Below are 25082 nucleotides of genomic sequence, written 5' to 3'. Positions count from 1 at the left end.
CCATTCCATGCATTCTACTCCATTCCATTCTATTCCATCCCATTCCATTCCCTTCCATCCATTTCATTCCATCCATTCCATCCTATTCCATCTGTTCCATCCATCCCATTCCATTCCCTTCCATCCATTCCATTCCATTCTATCCATCCATTCCATCCCATCCAGTCCATTCCATTCATCCCATTCCATACATTCTACTCCATTCCATTCCATTCCCTTCCATCCCATCCATTCCATTCCATTATATCCATTCATTCCATCCCATCCTATTCCATCCATTCCATTCCCTTCCATCCATTCCATTCCATCCCATCCATTCCATTCCACTCCATCCCATTCCATTCCACCCATCCCATCCCTTCCATTCCATCCCATCCCATTCCATTCCATCCCATTCCATTCTATCCATCCATTCCATCCCATCCCATCCCATCCCATTCCATTCCATTCCATTCCATTCCATTCCATCCCATCCCATCCCATTCCATCCCATTCCATTCTATCCATCCATTCCATCCCATCCATTCCATTCCACTCCATCCCATTCCATTCCACCCATCCCATCCCTTCCATTCCATCCCATCCCATCCCATCCCATTCCATTCCATTCCATTCCATCCCATCCTATCCCATTCCATTCCATCCCATTCCATTCTATCCATCCATTCCATCCCATCCATTCCATTCCACTCCACTCCATTCCATTCCACCCATCCCATCCCATCCATTCCATTCCATTCCATTCTATCCATCCATTCCATCCCATCCCATCCATTCCATTCCACTCCAATCCATTCCATTCCATTCCATCCCATCCCATCCATTCCATTCCATCCCATTCCCTTCCATCCATTTCATTCCATCCATTCCATCCTATCCCATCTGTTCCATCCATCCCATTCCATTCCCTTCCATCCATTCCATTCCATTCTATCCATCCATTCCATCTCATCCATTCCATTCCATCCCATCCAGTCCATTCCATTCATCCCATTCCATGCATTCTACTCCATTCCATTCCATTCCCTTCCATCCCATCCATTCCATTATATCCATTCATTCCATCCCATCCTATTCCATCCATTCCATTCCCTTCATTCCATTCCATTCCATTCCATTCTATCCATCCATTCCATTCATCCCATCCTATCCCATCCATTCCATCCCATTCCCTTCCATCCATCCCATCCCATCCCATCCATTCCATCCATCCCATTCCATTCCATGCATTCTACTCCATTTCATCCATTTCATTCCATTCATTCTACTCCATTCCATTCAACCCATTCCATCCATTCCATGCCTTCTACTCCATTCCATGCATTCCACTCCATTGTTGGAACTTTGATGTAATCATTGAAAAAAAGAATCCCACCCCCTGGGAAGCTCGCCTCCTAATGAGTCTCAGCAGCTCAAGAGAATCACCCTACAGGGTGGCACAGGGAAGGGTGACAGAAGGTCCAAAAGGGCAGCCAAGTGCAACATCTTTCTCTTCTCCTTCCCAACAGTAAACACTTCCTGAGTCTAGAGGAAGCATTTCTGCACACACCAGACTATTGAAATCAGCGTGTGGAAATGCTTTCGCTACATTCTTAAGATCTTCTTCCCTTTTTAGCCTCTGGAAGAGGAGTTTTATTTTGCCTTCACAGTGGCACAGTAATAACCACATAGTTTAAACATAAGTTTTCTTGTGCATTTCCTTGTTGAATTTTGCACATTGAAATTTTTATATTCATGCATTCTTTTATGATGCCTAAATGTTTTCCTTGAAATGTGTATTGATTTGTAAATTAGATTGTCTTCTGTAATAAAATACCATTTGCACAAAGAAGCTTTGTTGTTACAGGAGGCTTGGAGAGGGAATGGAGGGGTGTGGTGGGGGGGGTGAGCCCTGTAAGAGGGGGTACAAGGTGCAAAGGGAGGAGATGTGGCCTGGGCTGGGGTGCTGGCAGTGAGCATCCCCAGGTGGTGGGGGACAGGGGTAGACAGGACGCATTTCAGAGGCAATCTAAAGTGTGGTTAGACTTGGTTATGCCTGGGGCGGGGGTCGGGGTCCAGAATGACTTCCCTATTTCTGGCTTCTTGTGTAGGTGATGGCGGAGAAGGCAGGGAACAGAACAGAGGGGTCGATGACCATTTCTGCTTGGACTTTAAAGCTGCAGGACATGTTCAATAAGGCAGGTGCAGGGGCCGGCGGGGGGGTGGGGGAGGCCAGGAGATGCAGAGGTCTGTCAAGTTAGGCCTCAGTGTGTGAGCTCTGACCTCCTGGGATGGAGAGACAGCACAGCCCAGACCTAGAACCCAGCACCCGGCTGTCCTGACTCCTGGGGGGGGGGGGGGGAGGGAACCGAGAGCTCTTGGCTTGGTGTCCTGAGGGCATGCCCGCTCTCATGGTCCCTTTCTGCCCCGAGGGCACCCATCCTGGGCTGAGAATCCAGCGCCTGCTTGAGTCAGAATGACCTGCCTTCCAGTCCGACCCCTTCTCACCAGCTCTGATCCCCAAATCTCACTTTCCTCATGGGTCACAAGGGGACAGTGATGCCTCCACACCAGCATTTAATGACAGAGGCACATAGGTTCAGGGCTGGCACGTTGCTTAGCAGGATTCTAGGAGACATTTCACAAACAATTGCTGAATCTGGATCATTGCTGAGTCTGCCTGGATGCCCCCTCCTCCAGGACGCCTTCTTTGGTTCCCCTCTCCTAATCACACAAGGTTGGATGTGGGCTCCCTTCTCTGTGCCACCAAAGTGCCTCACGATGCACCTCATTGTCCGTCTGCTTGAACACAGGGGTTGATATCATCTGGCAGGACAGTTTTGTTTGGGCATCATCGAAACCCCGTCCCCGCCGCGTCCGCACCCTGGCATCTGGGGCGAGTCCGTCAGGCTCTGAGCCTGGCTGTCCCCATCTGCAAAAGGGGAACCATATCAATCACACCTGCCTCTGGGGCTGCTGCGAGAATCAGGTGCGGTAACACGTGCACACAGTCCTTAGACCCACGGCCGGCCCGGGGCAGGTGCTCGGGGACGTGGGTCATGTCGTCATTATCACTCAGTGTCACGATCGCCGGCGTCTTTCCCTGAAGGCTTACAGGACTAGAGTCAGAAGACCTGGCCTCTGGTCTTGGGTTTTGATTGTGTTGATATTTAGTGAAGTTTTGGTGCACCTAGAACTGTTCTAGATCAGGGGTCAGGTCAGGATGAGGGGTTCCTATAAAGAGAAGCTCCATCACGTCCTTTCTGTGTCCCCTGTCGGCCCGTGTGACCCGCACGCTGGGGGAGAGGCTTCGTGGGAAGAGACTCCAAGGTGGTCCCCGCCGTCTCTCCTGCGACCACAGAGGCCGCCGGCCGGAGCGGTGGCCCTGGTGGCACCTGCTGGCCGCGCGGGGTCCCTGGAGCGCCCCCCGCGCCCGCCCCCCAGCCTTTGGGCCTGGCTCTGTGCGCACACGTGTATCTGAGCGATGCTTCTCTTAATCATATCTTGAATTAATGCAGGCCTCGTTCTTTCCCAGCTCTCATTACCCTCTTAATTAACTCGGCACAGATGGAAAAAGTCGGAATTGCTCTAGCCGAGTTGTTCTGCTAGTTTTAAAATGAGATGGCAGATGGGAGGACGAGGTGGAACGGGCGGCTCGGAGGGAGGAGAGGAGTTTTCAAGCTGTCACCGGGGCGTCAACAAACGCTCCATCTGTCGGTGTGAGGCCGGGAGGCCTCGTGCGGGGCTGGCGTTCGCGGCCCCTCCCCCGGGCCGGGCGCACAGCGTGGGGCGGGGGGCGGCAGGGACTTCGGGTCCGGGTGCTGCGGGCGCCCCGACCGGCCAGACCCCGCCCTGCTGCCCGCTGCGGTCGGCCCGGGCCTCGGTGCTCCTTCTCGGGAGCGACTACGACCCCACGCGGCTGTCAGGGCCAACTTGCCCAGCGCGCATCACTTCGCCGCCTGCCGGCTGCCCCGCCCTCCCCGCGGCCCAGAGGCGGTGCCCCCCACCCCGTACCCCCTCCCACGGCCCAGAGGCGGTGCCCCCCCACCCCCCTCGTGGCCCCGGAGGCGGTGCCCCCCATACCCCTCCCCCTGCGGCCCAGGAGGCGGTGCGCCCTCCCCACGGCCCAGGAGGCGGTGCCCCCCATATCCCCCCCCCCCCGCGGCCCAGGAAGTGGTGCGCCCTCCCCACGGCCCAGGAGGCGGTGCCCCCAGTACCCCCGCCTCCCCGCGGCCCAGGAGGCGGTGTCCCCGGTAACCCCCACCTCCGCGGCCCAGGAGGCGGTGCGTCCTCCCTGGGGCCCAGGAGGCAGTGCCCCCTCATACCCCTCCCCCTGTGGCCCAGGAGGCGGTGCGCCCTCCCCCCGGCCCAGGAGGCGGTGCCTCCGGTACGCCCCCCCCCCGCCCCGCGGCCCAGGAGGCAGCACACCCTCCCTGCGGCCCAGGAGGCTGTGCCCCCCCATACCCCTCCCCCCGCGGCCCAGGAGGCAGTGCGCCCTCCCCACGGCAGAGGAGGCAGGAGGCGGTGCCACCCCCCCCCCACTGTCTCCCCTCCCCCCGCGGCCCAGGAGATGCTGCACCCTCCCTGCGACCATGGCCTGGCCGCGACCACAGCAACTCCTCTGCCCCTCCGCTTGCCCCACTCCGCCTTTAGCCTCCATGACCTGCGTGGCCCCTATGATGCACCATCGGGTCTCTGTGGCCTCTGGGCCTTTGCCTTTCCTGCTCCTCTGTGGGAACCGCGGTCCTTCTCATCCTTCCCCACCAGCTCTTAGGTGCCCCTCCGAGTCCTCCTGCTTCTGTTTCTCCCACCAAAATGTTCCCTTACAGCTTCGGCTTGTGAATGAGTTAATAGATGGTTCTTCAGCAGCCAGTACCAGGTATGTGGTCCACGTGGGGATGCGTCTCAAGCTGCAAAGAGCATAGACCCTCAGCTTTCAAAGAGATCTCAGGAACCTTTTAAGAGGGCAGGAATCCACTCTAGTGCATCCCAGGTGGGTGGGCTCTCAGGCTTGGCTTGCATACTTGCAAGGGACAGGGAACTCACTCATAAAATAGGCACTCTGGGTGGACAGGTGTGGCTGTGTCATGGTTCTCTGGGCAGGAATATCTGCCCCCTGTGCTGCAGGGAGTCCTTCGGGGCTTGACACGATGGGTCCGGGTCTGCGCTCTCAGTGACACACCATGGAAGGTACCAGCTGCGACCACTCTCCAACTCCTGTCGTGTGACAAGGCCTCAGGATCACCGGCCCTTCTGTCCCACGTCCTGCGGTGGTGGAGTGGTAGACCGAGCTTACCCTTTGGAGTCAGGCCAACCTGGTGTCAAGCCCGTGCTCTGCTGTGACGAGCTATGACACCTCCTTCAGGTCCTTCGCGTCTCCGAGCTCAGGCTCCCGCATCCAGAGAATGGGTGTTGACCCAGGTGATTGTTTCATCCCTTTTGGTTGTGACCCGTGAGGTTCCAAGACTTGCCTCTGAGTCCCCTCCTCCTGCGCAGGGGCCTTTCCTCTGACCTCCTGCCCCCTGTCCCCTGCCCTGATCCCTCCACGGCGATGCTTGGTTCCTTACGCTGACTTCTCCAGCTCCATTCGCCAGTTTTTCCTGAAATCCCATTCTGAGCGAGTCACTGCTGTGTTTCCGTCTTCACCCTCCATCAGCTAGCCGAGTTAAGGCCGGGCCCTGGAGTGCGCTGGCAGTGTCCTCAGCTCCATGAGCAGTAACTCCTCACTCCCTGCTTGTCCCCCAGAGTTCCCCAAAGATACATTCCACTGCTTCACATACGCCATTGCTTCCACCCGCAAATCCCTTTCCTGGGGCTGCTGTCAGCTATGAACTCCTACTGATACCGCAAAACCCTATTGGGATGTCATCTTCTGTCTGAAGCTTTTCCAGACTATTCTTTCCTTCTGAGACAAGCTCATCAATACTTCCCCTAGATCCCTTGACAAGTGCAATACTGCTCCTAGCACAGCGTGTTTGAATAGCATCCCCCCCCCTTTTTTCTTCCGTGGTTGTCTTCCTTCTGTAAATGTCATAAAACAGGGACGCCTTGATTCCTCCTCTCTGTCTTCTGCAGCAGGGACAGGGCCCGGCAGGCTGATGTCCCCATCTTCCTGACTGTTGCTGCACTTCTGACCCCGGTCTCTTTCCTCACTTTTTTCAAGTGAAAATGGCAGTGGCTCTTAATCAGAACTTCTTAATCACACCACATTATCCTTCCGAGATGCTTTTACCTCCAGGAACCCATTGATTCTCCACTCTAAATTACTATAATTACCACAAATGATAAAATAGCAGCTTTCCCAGTTTTCTTTTCCCTTGCCAATTTGCATATGCTAATGCACAACCTCTCCCCTTGCCCACCCCCCACCCCCCGCACCCTTCCTGCTGGCTCTTCTGAGACACTTTTTGTGTTTGCACCTATTTTGCCCCAGTGCAACTCAGGGCTGGATCTGGGAGGGGAGGACAGAAGTTTCCAGAAGCTCCTAATTCACCCAAGGAATGGAAAAGATAAATGTCCTGTCATATAAAGTGTAGCGAGTACATGGAGGGAGGTCTTCTCTAGCCTAGGAGAAGGCAGGGTGGGGGAAGCAGAGGGCATCCTCTGCGAAGAGGCAGGTGGCCTGGGCTGGTGGTCTTGCCTGGTCCCCTCGCCCTCTGAACCTCACATCCCTCTTCTGGAAATTGGGAGGTTGTGGCCATTTGGCAGTTTCTAATGAGGAAGAAATATGACCTTTTCCATTTGTTTTAAAAAATCTGGTAAGATACACATAAATATCCTAGCCGTTGAAAGTGCACACCTCAGTGGCATTAAGTGCACTCGCGATGTCATGCAGCCATCGCCACCTTCCATTTCCAGAAATCTCATCTTGCAAAACTGAGAGTCTGCGCCCATCAAACTCGCTGCCCATGTTCTCCCTGCCCCCCACCCCCCTAGCCACCACCATTCTACTTTCTGCCCCCGTGAACTTGACTGCTTCCCTTGTAAGTACGTGCACATTTTACTTAGCCAGTCGTTCATTGCTGGATGCTTGGGTTGCTAGAAATACAGTCTTACAAGTTCAAATATCTTTTAAAATTTATAAGCAGCACAATTCTAGGAGGTGGAGGTGGTTAGGATAGTGAACTGTGGTGTTGCACTTGACCTTGAGTCTTGGCCAGGTGTCCTTGGGCTCCTCACGTCAGCATCTGTCCCTCGGGGCTCCTGACGTTAACAATCTACGGCATGTACAAGGCTTAGCCCAGGGATCGACCTGTAGGGAGCATCTGTTCTTTTCATCACTCATTCACTCATTCAAGAAATCTTCACTAAGCACCTGCTATGCTCCAGACACTGAGCTAAGTGGTGGCCATAGAACTGTGCACGTCATTCACGATGCTGACCTTGAGAAGGCAAGACCATCAGATAAGTAAGCGAAAGCAGATCATGTCGGACGGTGGCAAACTATGGATTGACGGGGAGCCGATTGAAAGCCATAGTAAGTGCTTGGGGAGCGGACAGTGCTATCACATACAGGGTGAGCAGGAAAGGTCTCCGGAGAGCATGAGAATGGCAAGGGTGAGCCTGGTAAGGATGACTAGAAATGGGAGGGAAGAGAAAATGTAAATGTAAAGACTTTGAGGTGGGAACATGCATGGAATGTTCTAGAAACATGAATATGTCTAGTGTGGCTGGAGAAATTTGAGGTCTAGTGTCACAGGAGATAAGGGCAGAGAGAGAGCCGGGGGTTAGAGCGGCAGGGCCAGGTGAGCTGGGGGAGGGAGACCAGCTGGCACTGAGGAATTCTAAGCGGGGAGGAGAGAGGGTCTGACTCCTATTTCAAAAACATTGCTCTGCCTGCCAGCTTGAGAATCAACTATAGTGTGGGCGAGGGTGGACAGAGGAAGAACTATGACGGTAATAATCCAGGCCAGGGATTGGCAAATGTTTTCTATACCGTTCCAGAGAGTCAACGTGCTTGGCTTCGCGGGGCCATAGCGTCTCTGCTGCAATTACTCAGGCCCGCCTTTGGAATGCAGCAGCGCGGACAACATGCACACAAATGGGTGTGACCGTGTTCCAGTAAAACTTTATTTATAAAAACAGATGGTCAGCTGGATTCGGCTGAGAGGTCGTAGTTTGCTGACGCTGGCTTTAGCCGAATGGTGCTGAGTTGGACCAGGGTGTGGCAATGGGCTGCGGGAACTGGCTGAACGTGGGATGTATTTTGAAGGTAGTTTCAGTGGGATTTGTTGTCGACCCTAGAAATGCCAGTTACTGAGGTGAGAGTCTATGGGTGGAAGAGGTTTTTGAGGTGTGAGGAGAATTAGGATTTTGGTTTCAAACATACTAAGTTTGAGATGGCCCTTAGACATCCAAGGTGCAAGCACGCATCTGGGGTTCAGGAGAGAGACAAGGTGGAGGTGAGGTAGGGATTTTGGAGTTATGTTGATGGGGTTGAAGATTGGAGGAAATAATTTATGGGAAATGATGGATGGAGGAAAAAAACTACCAAGGACTGAGCCCTGAGGGTGCTCAGAGAGATGAGGAGCGGGCCAGCCAGTCAAGGAGACTGAGGAGGTATGGTCACTGAGGTGCGAGGAAAGCCCACGGAGTGCGGAATCCTGGAAACAAAGAGAAGGAAGACTTTCTTTCTTTCTTTCTTTCTTTCTTTCTTTCTTTCTTTCTTTCTTTCTTTCTTTCTTTTTTCTTTCTTTCTTTCTTTCTTTCTTTCTTTCTTTCTTTCTTTCTTTCTTCTTTCTTTCTTTCTTTCTTTCTTTCTTTCTTTCTTTCTTCTTTCTTTCTTTCTTTCTTTCTTTCTTTCTTTCTTTCTTTCTTTCTTCTTTCTTTCTTTCTTTTCTTTCTTTCTTTCTTCTTTCTTTCTCTTTCTTTCTTTTCAAGATTTTATTTATTTATTCATGAGAGATATGGAGAGAGAGGCAGAGACACAGGCAGAGGGAGAAGCAGGCTCCCTTCAGGGAGCCTGATGTGGGACTTGATCCCAGGACCCCTGGATCAGCTCTGAGCCAAAGGCAGATGACCAACCATTGAGCCACCCAGGTGCCCAGAGAAGGAAGTGTTTCTATGCAGAAATGCTCAGTTCGCTACATGTTGCATTGTGAGTAGTTGTCTACCAGAAGCCCCAGTATGTGGCCTTTGAAAATAAGGTCTTTGCAGATGTAATTAGTAAATATGAGGTCGTAGTGAATTTGGGCGGCCCTAAATCCAGTGACTGGTGTCCTCTAGGAAGGAGAGTGGACACATGAGACACACAGAGGGAAGAAGGCCATGCGCAGATGGAGGCAGGTAGAGTGGTCGAGTGATGTAGCTATACACCAAGGAATGCTGAGGAAGGCCAGTGGCCACCAGAAGCTGGAAGAAGCAAAGAAAGAGTCGTCCCTGGAAAGTGCAAGAACAGGACCCTACTGGCACCTGGATCTTGGATTTCTGGCCTCTAGACTGTTACAAATAAGTTTCTATTTTTTTTAAGTCACCTAGTTGGTGGGACTTGGTTTCAGAAGCCCCAAGAAACTAATACAGGTTGCTGATGGGTTACATAGGATCAGGACAGACACAGAACCTTGGATTTGACAAAACCGGATGACCTTGGCAAGAACTGTTTTCACTAAAGTGATGGATGTGAAAGTCTGATGGGAGTGGATTCCAGAGCGACAGGAGGGAAGCCGTAAGACATCGTGAGCATGACCCATTCTTTCATTTTAGAGGGGGTGGGGAGGAATGATGTAATTGGGGACAAATGGGAGAGATAAGACCTGCCTTATGTTGAGGGGGCCAGTCCAGGAGAGAGGCAAGAAGTCACGATGCAGTAGCGTGGGAAGAATGAGTGGTGTCCTCTGGGACTGCATTTGTGGGCGCAGGGAGAGGCTAGAGGGAGGTCATTCATCGCCGTGGGAGGTAAAGCAGTGAGCTTGGGTGGGCACGGCTGGCACAGGTGATAGAGGGACTTGTAGAATTTCTTTTCTGGTTCCTTTTATTGGAGTCAAAGAGATGAGCTGCAATGAAGGCAGGGGAGGAAACAGCAAAGGTTTGAACGGAGAGAAAGGGTAGGTGGACATGTGGGGGAGTGTGTGCGTGTGATGATTCTCCCTGGGGAAGTGTGTTTGGATGTCTGGGCAGCCCAAAGGGCCTGTGTGAGGTCAGTGGCCTGAGTCCAGCGTGGGTGGAGTCAGCAGGGTCGTGTGTTTCCCCCTCATCACATTCAGCTGCCAGGGCCGGGCTCAGAGCAGGTGGAGAATTGGATTAAACTAGCAAGTGCAATGAAGCAAGAAATGAACAAGGAGGTCAAGGCTTGTATCAGTTATCTATGGCTGTGTAACAAAACCACCCCAGCACTTGGTGGCTTAAAATAATAATCACCCATTTTTCTTGTGAGTCTTCAATTTTTGGCAGGGCTTTGGTAGGGACAGCTTGTCTCTGCTCGGCTGAGGTGGCTTGGACTGGGGAATGGAGGATTTACTTTTAATATGGGGTAGTAGGCAGACAATGGCCCCCAAAGATACCAGGTTCTAATCCCTGGGACATGTCAATGTTATCTTATTTGGAAAAGGGGTCTTTGTATATATGATTAAGTTAAGGATCTTGAGACAGGGAAATTATCTTGGACTGATTATTCACGTGGGCTGTGAATGCAATCATGAGTGTTCTTGCGAGAGAGTGGCAGAGGGACATTGGACATACAGAAGAGGTAGAGGCAATGGGACCACAGTGGTGGTGGCTGCAAGGCAAGCAATGCCTGGAGCTACCAGAAACTGGAAGATGTAAAGAAAAAATTATCCTATACAGCCTCCAAAGGAGTCTGGTCCTGCTGACACCTTGATTTTGGACTTATAGTTTCCAGAACTAGAAGGAAATACATTTATGTTGTTTTAAGCTGCCATATTTGTGGCAATTTGTTACAGCAGCCCTAGGAAACTAATACAGATGGCGGCTCTCATGTCTAGCAAGTTGCTTCTGTCTGTTATCCACGAGCTGAGCTGACACTGAGGGCTGAGGACCTTAATTCCTCTCTAATTGGACCCCTTGAGGCGTGGTAGCTGGGTTCTAAGAGTGAGTGTCCCAAGAAAACAAGGCAGAAATGATCTTGCCTTTTTGACAGCATTGGTATTACTTCTGCCACAGCCCCATTCCATTCAAGGACAGGAAACAGAGGCCCACTTCTCAAGGGAAGGAGTGTAAAAGTCATATAATAAGTGGATGTGAGATGGGAGGTGTTATTACAGCCAGTTTTTAGGATGTACAACCTGCTACAAGAGTGATACAAGGAAATGATGATGGTGAGGTTGATGGCGATGGTGGTGGTGATGATGGTGGTGGTGGTGGTGGTGGTGGTGGTGGTGGTGATGATGGTGGTGGTGGTGATGATGGTGGTGATGGTGGTGGTGGTGGTGATGATGGTGGTGATGGTGGTGGTGATGGTGGTGGTGGTGATGATGGTGGTAGTAATGGTGGTGGTGGTTATGGTGGTGGTGGTGGTGATGATGGTGGTGCTGGTGTTGGTGATGATGATGGTGGTGGTGATGGTGGTGATGGTGATAATGGTGATGATGATGATGATGATGATGATGATGATAATGGTGTGATGATGATGATGCTGCTGAAGATGGTGATGACCGACCACACCTCCTGATTGGGCAAAGAGGGAAGTGAAGACACACTGGGCAAAAGGCAGTGGAACGGTGGCAGAGGCAGCAGAGCCTAGAACCCAGTGAGGTGGAAAAGCACTGATGGTCGAGTGAGCAGAGCTCAGAGAGTGAGATTCTTGCCGCTGAACAATTATGGGCAATTATGGGCAAGAACAATTATGAGCAATGAGAGGCGCAGTTGAACCATGGCAGGGAGTGACTGGGGCGTGGATTTTGCGAGACAGGAAGTCAGAGAATGACAGGACAGCCTGTTGAGAGGAACATTCACATGGATATTGAAAGTGAGCCTGTGTTGGAAAGAGTGGCAGTAAACCAGGAGTTAAAACCTCTAGGGGCCCAGAGGTAGTGCCACGAAAAGGAGGGGCAGGGGTGCTCTCATGTGATGGGGCGAGCTTCTGAGCTGCGGGCTTTTAAGGAGGGGGGCAGTGTTGTTGGGAGCCGTGTGAACGGCAGAAGGAGTGTGGGAGAGGAACAGGGCCTCCTGAGGGAGCTGCGGGGGAGAGGGTCCCCGGGGAGATCAGGGTTTGGTTGGAGCCAGGAAGTGGATGTTCGACGTTTAGAAGAGGACAGAGGGAATTGCAGGGGGCACCCTGGGAGATTTTGGCCAGGATGTGGAGCCCGAGGGGGATGAGTCTGGGGGGGGGGGCACGGCTCTGGAAACCCTGGGCTTCCGGGGTGACTGATGTGAACCGGGACGTGCAGCATGATGGTATTGGATGTGGGGGACTCAAGGTGGACAGCTGGGCCCTGAGGGCTGGACGGAGGCAGAAGGCAGGGCCGAGGTCCTCGCCAGGAGCCCCAGAGCTCCTGCTCCGCAGTGAGAGGCCACTGGAGGGGCCCTGTGTCCAGGGGGCTGTGTCCGGGGGGCTCAGGGCCCAGCGGGTGCTACGTACCACTCCACGGGCCTTGTAGTGCAGGTCAGGCTGCTGGGTTTGTGGGTGGGGAGTGGGCGTCATTTCACTCGTCCCGTGTGCTGTGACTGTCCTCTTCCTGTGAGCTCCTGCAGAGCGGGGTCTGCTCGTGTTGCCTTGGAATCCCCAACACCCCAACACCCAGCACAGCGCTTAGCCCAAAGCACTTAGTAGATAGCATGTGTTGGACGAAGAAGGCTCAGAGGGACGCACTGACTTACCCAAGGTCACAGAGCAAAAGCAGAGCCAGGACCAGTCACCTGGATTCCTGGTTCTCAATTTTCTCTGCTCCTACAAATCCACATCCCTTGAGTTCTTGTAGGGGTTGCTTCTTCCCTTTATCTCTCCCTTTTGCCCATTTATTTTCCAGTGAGATCTGTAGCCCCGGATGGAATTTGAAGCCCAGAACCTCCACCAATGTTCAAAGCCTCCCTCTCTTTGCTCATGTGTAATCTTCAAAAGGCCCTTCCGGCCCATAGTGATCTCCCCCGGGGTTGGGGGGGTCTTGGCAGGCCCGAAACAGGAGCTGCAGCTGGCGAAGAGGGCTTTTCGCTAATGGAATCAACAGGCAGGAAGCAGGGAAGGAGGCGGTGGCTGTGGGGCCTCTTCGCCAACTGTTTGGACGACACCGCGGCTCCCCAAGCCCCTTAGCCTCTGTCAGCTTCTCTGGTGCTTTATGGCGACGGGGGCGCAGCTGGTGAAACTACTCCTTGGGCGGGGCAGGGGGTGGTACAGCCAGAGGGACAGGCGGGGACAGGCCCATTGGAGGGAAGAAGAACATCATGTCGCCCCGACCATGAGGCTTGACGAGTGGGAGGAGACTCCCGGGACCTCATGCCAACCTCTTGATCAGAGTCCCCTCTGAGATGCCGTCGGAGGGCGCGCCCCCGGCCCTTCTCAAGGCCAGGATCTGGAGAGGGCTGGTGAGGCGCGGCTCTGTGATGGGCTCAGAATGAGCGGGTCCCACGCCTTGACTCTCCCACCCGAAAACTTCAGAGGCGGGCGGGCATCAGGGGCCAGAGAGAGATGGGCCACAGTGAGAACATCAATCCTGCGGCTGCAGAGACTGAGCGTGTGTGTGCGCCCCCATGTGCGTGTGCATGTGCGTGTGCGTGTGCGCGATGGGCGGAGGGCTGGGGGAGGGGACGGCTCAGAACATGAAAGAAGCAGAGCCAGGCTGGCACAGAGGCTGGCAGGGGCAAGTCCCCCCTCCGGCCCCCAAAAGGAAGCCCTCATCTCTTGGAGCACGAAGAGGCAGAGCAGGATGAAGAGTCTTCGGAGCGAGTCCTGCGGGGAAGGGGCTCCACTGGGAGACGTGGCAACCTGGGGGGCCCAGGACGATGAGCGGGGACCCCTCTGCGGCGCTCGGTCCTCGCGTCCAGAGCCCCCGTGGGTTGCCTCGGAGAGTGAACGGCCAGGAGCGTGAGGGCTGAGGCACACGTGAGGACCCTTCAACGCTGCGGGGGCGGGGGACGCCGGGCTCCCCTAGGCCGTGGCCACGCCGTGGGCGGGCGCTCTTGGTGCCAGAGCTAAAATACGGCCCCGCCTGCCTACTGCCCCGCCTCCACTGCTCCGTTCCCAGGCCCAGCCTTCGTCACCTGCCCCTGGGCGGCTGCTGTGGCCTCTGAACCCTTGTCCCGGGTCCTATTTAAAAACATAAATCAGAGACTGTAAATAAAAATCCTCCAATGGCTTCTCATTGCTCTTAGAAGAAAACCCAAACTCTCTCATGGTCCACGAGACCAGGCACTCTCTGACCTCACCCCATACCCTGTGACATCACCGTGTACCCTCTGACCTCACCACATACCCTCTGACCTCACAGCGTATCCTCTGACTTCACTGCATACCGTCTGACCTTACCCCATACCCTCTGGCCTCCCCATGTACCCTCTGACCTCACTCCGTACCCTCTGACATCACTGCATACCCTCTGACCTCACCACGTACCCTCTGACCTCACCCCATACCCTCTGGCCTCCCCATGTACCCTCTGACCTCACTCCGTACCCTCTGACATCACCGCATACCCTCTGACCTCACCCTGTACCCTGTGACCTCACAGCCTACCTCTGACCTTACATCTCGAGGGTCCACCCAGCGTGGTCCCTCTGCCTGGAACCCTCTGCCCGTGGACTTTTGCATGGTTAACTCTTCCTTATCTTTCAGGTCCGCGTCACGGTCACCTCCGCACGGAGGCCTCCTCTGTCCCCGTTTGGAAGCAGGCCCCTCTCCTCACTCCAGCATCTTTATCTGGTTCTATTTTCTTTGTTAGTACAGCTTCTCGCTATTCGAAAGTCTCATTAGTGTGTGAATCTGCTCGTGCCTTTTCTGTCTTCTGCCATGAAGAGATGGGTTTTGAGGGCGGAGAGCTTTCTGTCCCCTGTCCCCTGTTGTGGGATGAATGAATGAGCGAATGAATGAATGAATGAATGAATGAATGAAGAGATGAACAGATGGGTCAGACGCACCTGGATTTGACGTCTGGGTCAACCACCTACAGGCCTGGGGACTCTGAACATGTTGGTGGCAGCCTGGGGCCCCACGTCCAGTGGGGGGACCTGGTATCGGCCTGAGGATGTCCGACACTTGGGGCTCGCGACACTTGCGGCTCAGGACCTTGTCCCCAGTAGGCGCCCGTTAATGTCAGCTCCCTTCTTCCTGTCTTTGGTCGTGGATTCCGCAGGAGGCGGGACGGTCGGGATGGACCACCGCTGCCAGAGGACGAGCATCAGAAGGGCCAGCCACAGGGACGGACGCCTGGGCCACCTGCCTCCCAGCCCTGACTGTGTCCCTGTGATCCCCCGGACCTCGGGGCCCAGGCTCTGCCCCCAGTGCTGCCACCTCTGTGCTCGGCACCCGCAGGCCTTCCAACGTGGCCTTCCTATTGCTCAAGCTTCTCTAAGCCTGGCATTCAAGGCTCTTGAACACCAGGTCTGATTTTATCCATACAGTTTTATGCCCTTGACCTTCAGTGGCCTCTGGGCCTGCTCGGGCTGTTGCCTATCCCATCCCTCACGGTCCGGGGTCAACCCTCCCTGTCCGCGCACTGGGCTCCGGGTGGGGACATGAGCCAGCACCGCACTAGTTACAGGAGGCCCCTGACATCCCCTAAAGGGGGTCGGCGGCGGTCCTCCTAGAGGTGCGCTGCGGGTGACACTTGAGTCGGACACGCCCCTCGTGTGTGGATTTGTCTTTCCTGGTGTAGCATCAACTTTGCAGGCAGGGAAGTCAATGTTGTCCAGCTTTCCCGACGGGGGGGGAGGGGGGGCGGGACCAGGGCCCTGAGCAGGGAGCAGCTGGCCCACATCTGGCGGCGACTCCGTAGCAGAGTCGACCCTGGAACCCGGCTTGGCTCTTGGCCGCGGGGAGCTGGCGGCTGAGCTCAGCGAGGGGCCAGCCAAGGTGGGGCGCCCATGGCCGCTCTGCTTGGCCGTGTCCCCGGGCCCGGTGCCGTGTGCCCCCCTCGCTCACAGCCCCCCCCAACATGATCCTTGGACCTGCCTCGCTGCAGTGTGCCCGGTGGCTGTCCCGGGTGCCACCGCGTGCCCCGATGTCTCCTCTGCAGCCTCCCTGCTGGGGAGCTCGGAACTGGGCTTGCTCTTTTTTTTTCTTTTCTTTTCTTTCTTTTCTTTCTTTTCTTTTCTTTTCTTTTCTTTTCTTTTCTTTTCTTTCTTTTCTTTTTTTCTTTTCTTTTCTTTTCTTTTTTTCTTTTCCTTTATTTTCTTTTTTCTTTTTTTCTTTTCTTATTTTTTCTTTTTTCTTTTCTTTCTTTTCTTGTGTGTGTTCATTTATTTTTTTATTTTTATTTTTTTAATTTTTTAAAAAGATTTTATTTATTTATTCATGAGAGACACACACACACACACAGAGGCAGAGACACAGGCAGAGGGAGAAGCAGGCTCCACGCAGGGAGCCCGACGCAGGACTCGATCCCAGGACTCCAGGATCACACCCTGGACCCAAGGAGGCACTAAACCCCTGAGCCACCCAGGGATCCCATGTTCATTCATTTATTTCTTCAACAAATACTCGAGTACATTTTATTATCTGCCGATCATTGTTCCAGGCCCTGAAGGTACAAGATGTGGGCAAAACAGAGAGCATCCCTGCCCTCCTGGGGTTTCCCTTCTTGGGGAGAGGCACAAGGCAACGCAGGAGGGGGCCGAGGAGCGCTGTCTGGTTGGGGCGCAGCCGGGGAAGAAACACGGCGGCGTCTGAGAAGGAAGCATGATAGGAAATCTCTCTCCAAAAATTCGCTTCTGAGCTGAACCCAAGGCAATGAGGCAAAGAGCAAGAGGGGCTCCTGCGGCAGAGACGACTGAGCTTCCCGCCAGGAGAGGAGGGACGGGGCTGAGTCGCTGCAGCCACCACCCTGCGGGGGGGATCCTGGGGTCCACGCGTCTGGGATGCTGGTTTTCAGAGAGAGCAGTGCTGCCCCCTGCAGGGAAATTTGGGTGTTTATGGGGTCGTTCTCGGTGTTGGGTGGGGGGGAGCTATTAGAGATTAGCAGGTGGGGGCCAGGTGCCGCCTGGTGCCAGAAGATTCCACAGAGAATCCGCTTGCGGCGTCCCAAGCAACGCTTGCGTGTCTCACTGGAAACGCGAGCAAGTGAAAGATCTGTTTATAGTTACGTATTTCTAGACCCGAGCTCTCCCTCCCATCTATCTATCTATGAATATATATAAAGAAAGCTATTTCGTGCGCCGTTTTAAAATACACCGAGCTTTCCAGGAACGCAACTGCCTGGTAAATCGAGGGCAGACTGTACTTTGTGTTGCTCAAAACTTCACCGAGAGCCGTTCACCGTTTCGGAATATCACGCTGTGGATGGCAAGACCACGGCTGAATTTAAGACACCCAACCCCCCCCGCCCCCCGCCCCCAGCCTCTGCCTGCCTTGGCAGTTACAAATATAGAAAGGTGCTTAGCTAGTCTTTATTTCAAAATGTGAGACGTAAAGGAAAAGTGTCAGCGATATTCAGTTGCACATTGTTTCGTGTCCCTTAAGTCCCAACCTGCTCCCTCGAAAGAGGTGCAGACGTCTTACTGCATTTGTGTCTTCACTGAAGTCACGTGTGAGCACTTAGTTATTGAAATGCGTATTATTTTATTATGAGTTATCTCTTTTCCCGTCTCTACGATACATCCATCTTTAGGATATATTATTTTAAAAATTACGTAAGTTACACTATGATCTAGACTTCGCATCCCTACCTCTGTCAGTGAACACGACGCTACGCTCCCTTGTCATGGTGAAGGGGATGTTACAAGATAGTTGCTGTGAAAAGGGGGATGAGGGCCTGAGACAATAATAACCCTGCTGCCTCACCTCTTGGGACACATTGCTGCTTTGTCAATACCATTGACATCCTGTCTTCTGGATGAAAAATCTATTTTTTCCTTCCTGGGCCCCGTGAACATCCAGCTCTATGATCCTCATTCATTCACTCACTCCTTCAACATATATTAAGGCCCGGCATGTACGTGCAAGGCACGCTGCCAGGCACCCAGTGTATAGCATCTCACTTAGCCCTCATGGCCACACTGCAGAAGAGGGGTTCTCATCCTTTTCTTGTGGTCACAGGTTCAAATCCCAGAGAGCTCCCAGCCCATGGAGGAGACAGATGAGCACAACAGCTTTGATGGTCCAGGTGGTCAGTGCTTTCATGGGGGGAAGCCCAGGGGCTGCAGGACCCAAAGGAGGGGGGTCCTGACCCTCTTCCAGAAGGACAGAACGCTGTTTTGAAGAAGGTTTCTTGGCAGATCGATATCTGAGCTCAGTTTTAACAGATGAGCAGGAGTCGGGCAGAGAGAAGGAAGAGGCAGCTGTAGGTCAGGGGGACGCAGTCCTGGAGGACCACAAGCTATTGTGGTCGGAGCCCAGGAAGAGGGAGGAGGGTGAGAGAGGAGGCTGGGGGCGGAAGGGGAGCCCCAGCAGCGGTGCCTGGCCTCGCCGGGTGTAGCCCCGGGGCCCTTCACTGCATCCCAAAGGCAATAGGGAGCCATGTGAGAGGGTAGGCGGGGGAATGAGGCAGTCCACGTGGTGGGCTGGAGTGATCGTGGGAGCTACAGTCTGGAGAGTGATTGGTGAGGACATGACTAAAGGCTAAGAGACCAGGTCAGAAGCTTTTAGCACAATTAAGTAATTTATTATTACTGCAAATATTTATTGATCACCTCCCATATTGCAGTCATTGCATGAAGTCAGAAGCCCCCAACGCCCCCGGAGTCATAAGTCTGGCTGCTTGATTTCTATTAGCCCACCACGAGCCAGACTTGTGACATTAATTAGGTCCCTGCGCCACACCCTCCCCGTGGCCTTCTGAGGTCCCAGGCTCCGGTGGCCCCACCACTTACTTATTTACAGTGCCAACCCAATGACCAGTTCCTCAAAAAAGGCAGCAAGGGAGACATTTGGCTCCCAGCTGGACCTTAATTTTGGATAACTTATTATTATTCTGAAACATTTCCTAATTGAGGGAATATTAATTGGCTGGAGCTGTCATTGTGCAAATGTTTATCTGTGTTCATCCCCGTCCAGCGCAACTGGCAGTTCTGGCGCTGCAAGAAACACCCACGGTGCTGAGCAGAGTTCTCTGGCAGGGGTGGGGGGCGAATTTGTTGGCCTAAAAGGCCGGTTAGTCACGAGGCTGTGAGCAGGTGGTTGCAGATGTCGGGGGAAAGGAGACACCTGGACGCATGGTCCTGGGGAGACGGAGAAGGAAGATCACGAGCCCTTCTGGTTAAAGGCTTCAGACCCCCACTTGCTGCCATCCCCCGCTCAGCAGGTGTCTACACCGCACCTTCCTGTGTGGCAGAGGTCAAAACCCATGCCGCCCTGGTCGTGGAGGCTTGTGGTTTAGCGGAAGATACAGGTATCAAACAGCTCATGATTCAAATGATTATTTAATTACCATTGTGACGAGTGCCGTGGAAGTTCAGGGTGACGGGAGGAGGAATCACTGTTGGACCTAATCCAATGTTGGGGTAGGTGTCCTTGGGGAAGTGACGTTAGAGATGAGACCGGGGGGCAAGTAGGTGATAACAGGTAGGGATAAAGGTGCAACGGGGCGGTGGAGTAGTGCTGAGGGCGGCTCAGAGAGGAGCCAGGCAAACAAGGGCAGTGGAGGTGAAGGGCGGACGGTGAACAAGGCCTGAGTCCGAAGGAAGGGGAGCTCCGGCGTCCCCTCAGATGGCTCCGGCAGGAGCAGGAGAGCTAAGCACTGGGGCTTCTCGAATACCTGGGCAAAAAGTCAGACAGGACTCTCTAAGCTTATCAATATGTTTAAATCTATGAAGAGGTTGTAGTTTGAGTGTTAGCTGTGATCTGCGGACGGTGGTTGCTTGGTTGTGCTCTGGTGAGAAGGATTCTGAGGCTCTCTCCAGGGCCCGTGACCAGGAGGGCACGATGGATCAGCGACGGCTGCTGCAGGTCAGGGAATTGGTAGCAGACATGGTCATTACTTGCTGTCCCATTTCTTTCTTTTCTTTTTCTTTCTTTCTTTCTTTCTTTCTTTCTTTCTTTCTTTCTTCTTTCTTTCTTTCTTTCTTTCTTTCTTTCCTTCTTTTTCTTTTTCATTTGAGAAAGAAATAAAGAGAGAGAGAGGGAGCACAAGCAGGGGGAGAGGCAGAAGGAGGGGGAGAAGCAGACTCCCCGCTGAGCTGGGAGCCCGATGTGGGGCTGGAGATCATGACCTGAGCCAACGGCGTCGTTCAGCCATCCGAGCCACCCACGCGCCCCTTTGTCCCCGTTTCTACTGCTGCTAACAAACCCCCTGCAAAGTTAGTGGTGTGAAAATAGCCATTTTCTTATGGTTTTCAGATTTTGTGGGCCACGAATTCAGATCAGCCGTCTGTGACTTGTCTTCTCATTCTCTTGACATCATCTTTTGCGGAGCAGAAGTTTCAGTGCTAATAAATGCCAGCTTATCAACTGGTTTGTTCATGGATCATATCTTTGGGATTGTATCTAAAAAAGTCATTGTCATACCCAGAGGTCATCTAGATAGTCTCCTATATTATCCTTCTAGAAGTTTCATAGTTTTGTGTTTTACATTTAGACATGTGATCCATTTGTGTTCATTTTTGTGAAAAACATAAGATCTGTGTTTAGGTCCTTTTTTTTTTTTCCGTCTTTGCCTGTGAATGTCCAGTTGTTCCAGCAGCATTTGTGGAAGAGACTGTCTTTGCTTCCTTGTATTGCCTCCAGTACTTTGTCAAAGATCAGTTGACTGTATTTATGTGGACCTATTTCTGGGCTCTCTGTTCTGTTCCATGACTTGCCTATTCATTCAGCAACACCACACTGCCTTGATTACTGTGGCTTTACAGTTCTGTCTGCAGTTGGAAAGTCAGTCTACAGCTTTGTTCTTCTCTGATGATGCAGCTTGTTGTTCTGCATCTATTACTTCTCCATATAGACTTTTTTTTTTCCATATAGACCTTAGAGTCAGTTTGTTGACGCACAAAATAACTCACTGGGTTGTGGACTGGCACTGCACGGAATCTACGGAACAAGTTGGGAAGAATTGACATCCTAATAATATTGAGGGACTTCCTATCCATGAACATGGGACATCCCTCCATTTATTTAGTCCTTATTTGATTTCGTTTATCAGAGACTTGTAGTTTTTTTCATCTAGATCTTACATATATTGTGTTAGATTTATACTGAAGTATTTAGTTTTGGGGCTGTTAATGTAAATCCTATTGTATTTTTTACTTCAAGTTCAACTTGTTCATTTCTGGCATAGAGGAAAAAAGCTGACTTTTGTATACGAATCTTGTATCCTGCAACCTTCCTAAATCACGTATTACATCCTTTGCTTTTCTGGTGACAGATATTGCAACACGTGTAAGATGCTATGACACCCAAAACTCTATACATTTTTAAAAGGAATTGGGTAGGTTTATTGTTGTTTGTTGTTTTGGGTGGTACTTGTGTGAAACCTCAAAGCAAGCAAACAGCAAGCACCAGTGAAGCATCCAACTCTTGGTTCTTTCTTTCTTTCTTTCTTTCTTTCTTTCTTTCTTTTTGTATATTTTTTATTAGAGTTCCATTTGCCAACTCTTGGTTTCGGGTCAGGTCATGATCTCACAGTCATGAGATTGAGCCCAGCATTGGTCTCCATTCTCAGCTGGGAGTCTGCTTGAAGATCCTCTCCCTCTGCCTCACTCATGCTCTCTTTTTCTCTCCCTAAAAAATAAAAAATAAAAAAATCTTAAAAAAAACAAGCAAACCAAAAAATTCTAATTCCTAAACACATTTTAGGCATATTTTAAAGAAGAAAAAATAATGAAAAGGTTTTAGAAAGGAAATGTTTAATGTAATTGACAACCTGAAAACAACTCCTAAAAGAAAATCCCGCTCTTCTCTGTTCTCATAGAGGCAGCAAGTTCTCAAGCAAAAATGTCCAGAAACCACCTCACGTCCACTGTAGAAGATGCCCACGTCCTTTGGGAGTGGATCCCGTTGAGGGTGTAGCTGTCAGGTTAGGCTTCCTGGAGACAGACTCTGAGAAGGAGATTGGCAGATGGGAAGGATTGGTTCAGTTAAGCTCTTGGGAATGACACAGACACACACACAGAGAGAGAGAGAGAGAGAGAGAGAGAAGCAGGACTGGGCCGGCGGAAGGCTGGAACTGCAGTGCATTTATTCTATTGGCAGCTGTGGGGCTGAGAGAGCCCTTTGGAGTTGCTTTTAATCAAGGGAAGGGGTCAGGTCCTTGTAGTCCCACTGGGTGCGGGCTGTCCCTGTGGAGGTAGCATCACCTTGGGTCATGCAGCGCCCTTTGGCTAAGGGCAGTTCCTGGGGAAGGATGCTTTGTGAGCTCCCAGGAGTCCACACCCCCAGAGGCTGCTAGGGGAACAAGTCCCTTGACCCCACAGGGGTACCCGGGAGCCACATAACAATGTGGACTACAATAGTGGAGAGGATCTCGCCGTGGGAAAGCAATCTTGGCAAACCCTCCATCCTTGAGGCACTCTGGATGCTGAGTAAAGGCCTCATAATTTTATGCATAAATCCAAGTCACCAATAAAAGTGATGCATCATGGCAAGATAGGAGCTCCAGAAAAAAGAGTATATGAAGAGCGATAGAAGCACTGAGTGCTGTACCTGGGGAGTGGTATCTAGTGGGAAGGATATTTGAATAGGGCCTTGAAGTCTGAGTAGGAGTTTGCCCGGTGGGCAAAACAATCCTTATCCTAGTATTACTGCTTTTGTTCCAATCCGGGCGGAGGCAGGCTGTCTCATACTTTGATTACCACCAACAAAGGTTGAGTGAAAATACAAAAGTTCCATGTAGCTTTGGGAATGGGATGACTCAGTGTCTCTGAGCCTCTGAGGCTTTCGTGACAATAAAATGAGGAGCCTACAAAGAGGAATGTGCTCTGCGTAGAATTGGTTTGGTTGAGCTCGGATGTCGCCTGCTGCACGGTGTCTCTCCTTCCGTGGGATCCAGGCCCGAATCACTGAAGACATAGAGTAAAATTTCACAGTGATTAAAGAACCCTCTTTTCCCCATCCATGCCTTTCCCCCAGGACTTAGCATCTGATTAGCCAAACGTTCCTTATCTAGGGAGTTCCAAAGTTTCCAATGTAAGCATCGACCCAAAAAAGAAACTAGCGTCATATTTTAGAAGTCACGGTTGCAGTTGTTTTGGTGGATTACCATTTATACATTTTCCATCTGCGAGTATTTTTCTGGAGTACCACCTGTTTTCTCCCCACGTTGGTAGTAGAGAATCCAACAGATCATATCTCAGAATAAATGCATTTTATCTATAGTAGTTTTCCACATTTTCAGCAACTTTTTTTTTTTAATCTCACAAAATAATCTCCCCTAAATACAAACCAGCTTTAGAGCTACAAATAGACACGGACGGACGCTTTAAAGTTTTTTTTTTTTTTTTTTTTTTTCCCCAAATCTCTCACGAGAGCCCTGGGAAGTCGATCTAAAGAGAGAAACTCAAAGTGACAGTGACGATGATGAGACACCCGAGACGGGAGACACATCTACCGAGAGCATCTCGGCAAACTGCAGGGAAGACAGGGAAGGGAAAGCTCGCAGTGGCGGGGGCCTGCGTGCGAGAGCACCTGTCTTGGGATCCGGGGCGTAGATGTTACATCTCCTCTGTGTTCCCTGCTTCCGCGAGGCCTCACTGGAGTACTTCGCCTCTCTGACTCCCGGTTTCTGCCTCTGTCGTGGGGAGACTGTAATGCTCACTCCGGGGCTGTGGTTTGAGGAGATGACGTCTGACGCTGGAGATGTGTAATCAGCGCCGGTGCCCTTCCGCTCAGATGGCTTGCTGTGCGGATGTCGGGGTGAAACGGACCTCTTGACTCTCAGCAGGCAGCCCCGAGCTAATGAGAGCAAACGCCTCCGGGACTGCGTTCCTGAGAAACGTGCCAGGGGCACCCAAGCCCCAGAAGAAACCCAGAGCGTCTTACAAGTGGTTTGACTTTATACTTCGGCGACTAAGTTAAACAGTTTCCAGGTTAACACAAACGTGCATAGATGGAAAATTCCATGTATTTTTTTTAAGATTTTTTTTTATTTATTCATGAGACACAGAGACACACACAGAGAGAGGCAGAGACACAGGCAGAGGGAGAAGCAGTCTCCATGCAGGGAGTCTGACGTGGGACTCGATCCCGGGACCCTGGGGTCACGCCCTGGGCCGAAGGCTGTGCCAAACCGCTGGGCCACCCGGGCTGCCCCGTGTATTTCGTTTTAAAACCCAGGATTCAGAAGAACCTCTTGTAGGGTGCTATAGATGGCACCCACGGGGCGTTTGGGGGATGACTTTAGGGCCCCCTGGCTTTCGGGTCACACGGTTCAGGGGAAGGGTTTGGAAGCCCTGCGCAGAAGCCACCTGCAAGACTGGTGGCTACTCTGCCTTCCATCTCACGGCTCCTGTGGGAGAATTGAGGAAGTCCTGCCAAGGAGTGAGAAAGGACCTTTGATGTGGGACCATTTGTTTCAATAGGTAGATCCGAGGAAACGTGCAAAGACTGAAGGATCAGTGGTCCCCCGATAGGGCGCCCCGACCGTGCACTGGTTAGGAGCTTGGGGGTCCTGAAGGCAGCTTCCCTTGGTGCCGCGTCGTCTGGGGGACCCTGTACTTTACCACCCAAATGGGGACATTTGAAAGGGGGAGGGGGTGCGGTTAATTATTACATGGGGATAACAGGTGCAAACCAGGACTACCTGGTGGTCCAGGGCCTAGAGTGACCCTGTGCATGAAGCCGTGGTCCCTTGGTTCCACGAGCCCATGAATCATATGACACATCATTGGAAATAAAAGGGGAAAAAATTAGATGCCATGGGAGTGTTTCACGGGGTGGGGGGCTTATAGTGCAATTCATTCTAAAAATTAACCATCGCACTCATTACCATGTGCAGAGTGGATGGGGTGGCCTCAGGGGCGCCGGGGAGACCCGCGAGGAGGCCGGGACAGGGCTGATGGGGGTGGTCCCTGACTCACGTCCACCTCCCACCGCCCCAGCCCGGCACTTAAGGACCCTGGTGACCTCCTGCCCTAGA

At 52.3% G+C, this 25082-nt stretch overlaps 1 long non-coding RNA gene across 1 annotated transcript; it reads right to left on the bottom strand.

Moving 5' to 3' along the window:
- Positions 1–21878: 21878 nt before the first annotated feature.
- On the bottom strand, positions 21879–23765 carry LOC125756085 (uncharacterized). Its single transcript, XR_007414161.1, has 3 exons — positions 23633–23765; positions 22652–23007; positions 21879–22048 (listed from the first exon to the last, which is right to left on the bottom strand). It is a non-coding gene; the product is annotated as an uncharacterized LOC125756085 (long non-coding RNA).
- Positions 23766–25082: the final 1317 nt, after the last annotated feature.

The sequence above is a fragment of the Canis lupus genome, chromosome 11 (genome assembly GCF_003254725.2).
Source record: "Canis lupus dingo isolate Sandy chromosome 11, ASM325472v2, whole genome shotgun sequence".
NCBI classification, from domain to species: Eukaryota; Metazoa; Chordata; class Mammalia; order Carnivora; family Canidae; genus Canis; species Canis lupus.
Note: the sequence above shows the minus strand (reverse complement) of the source record. Positions and strands in the feature narration are given on the sequence as shown.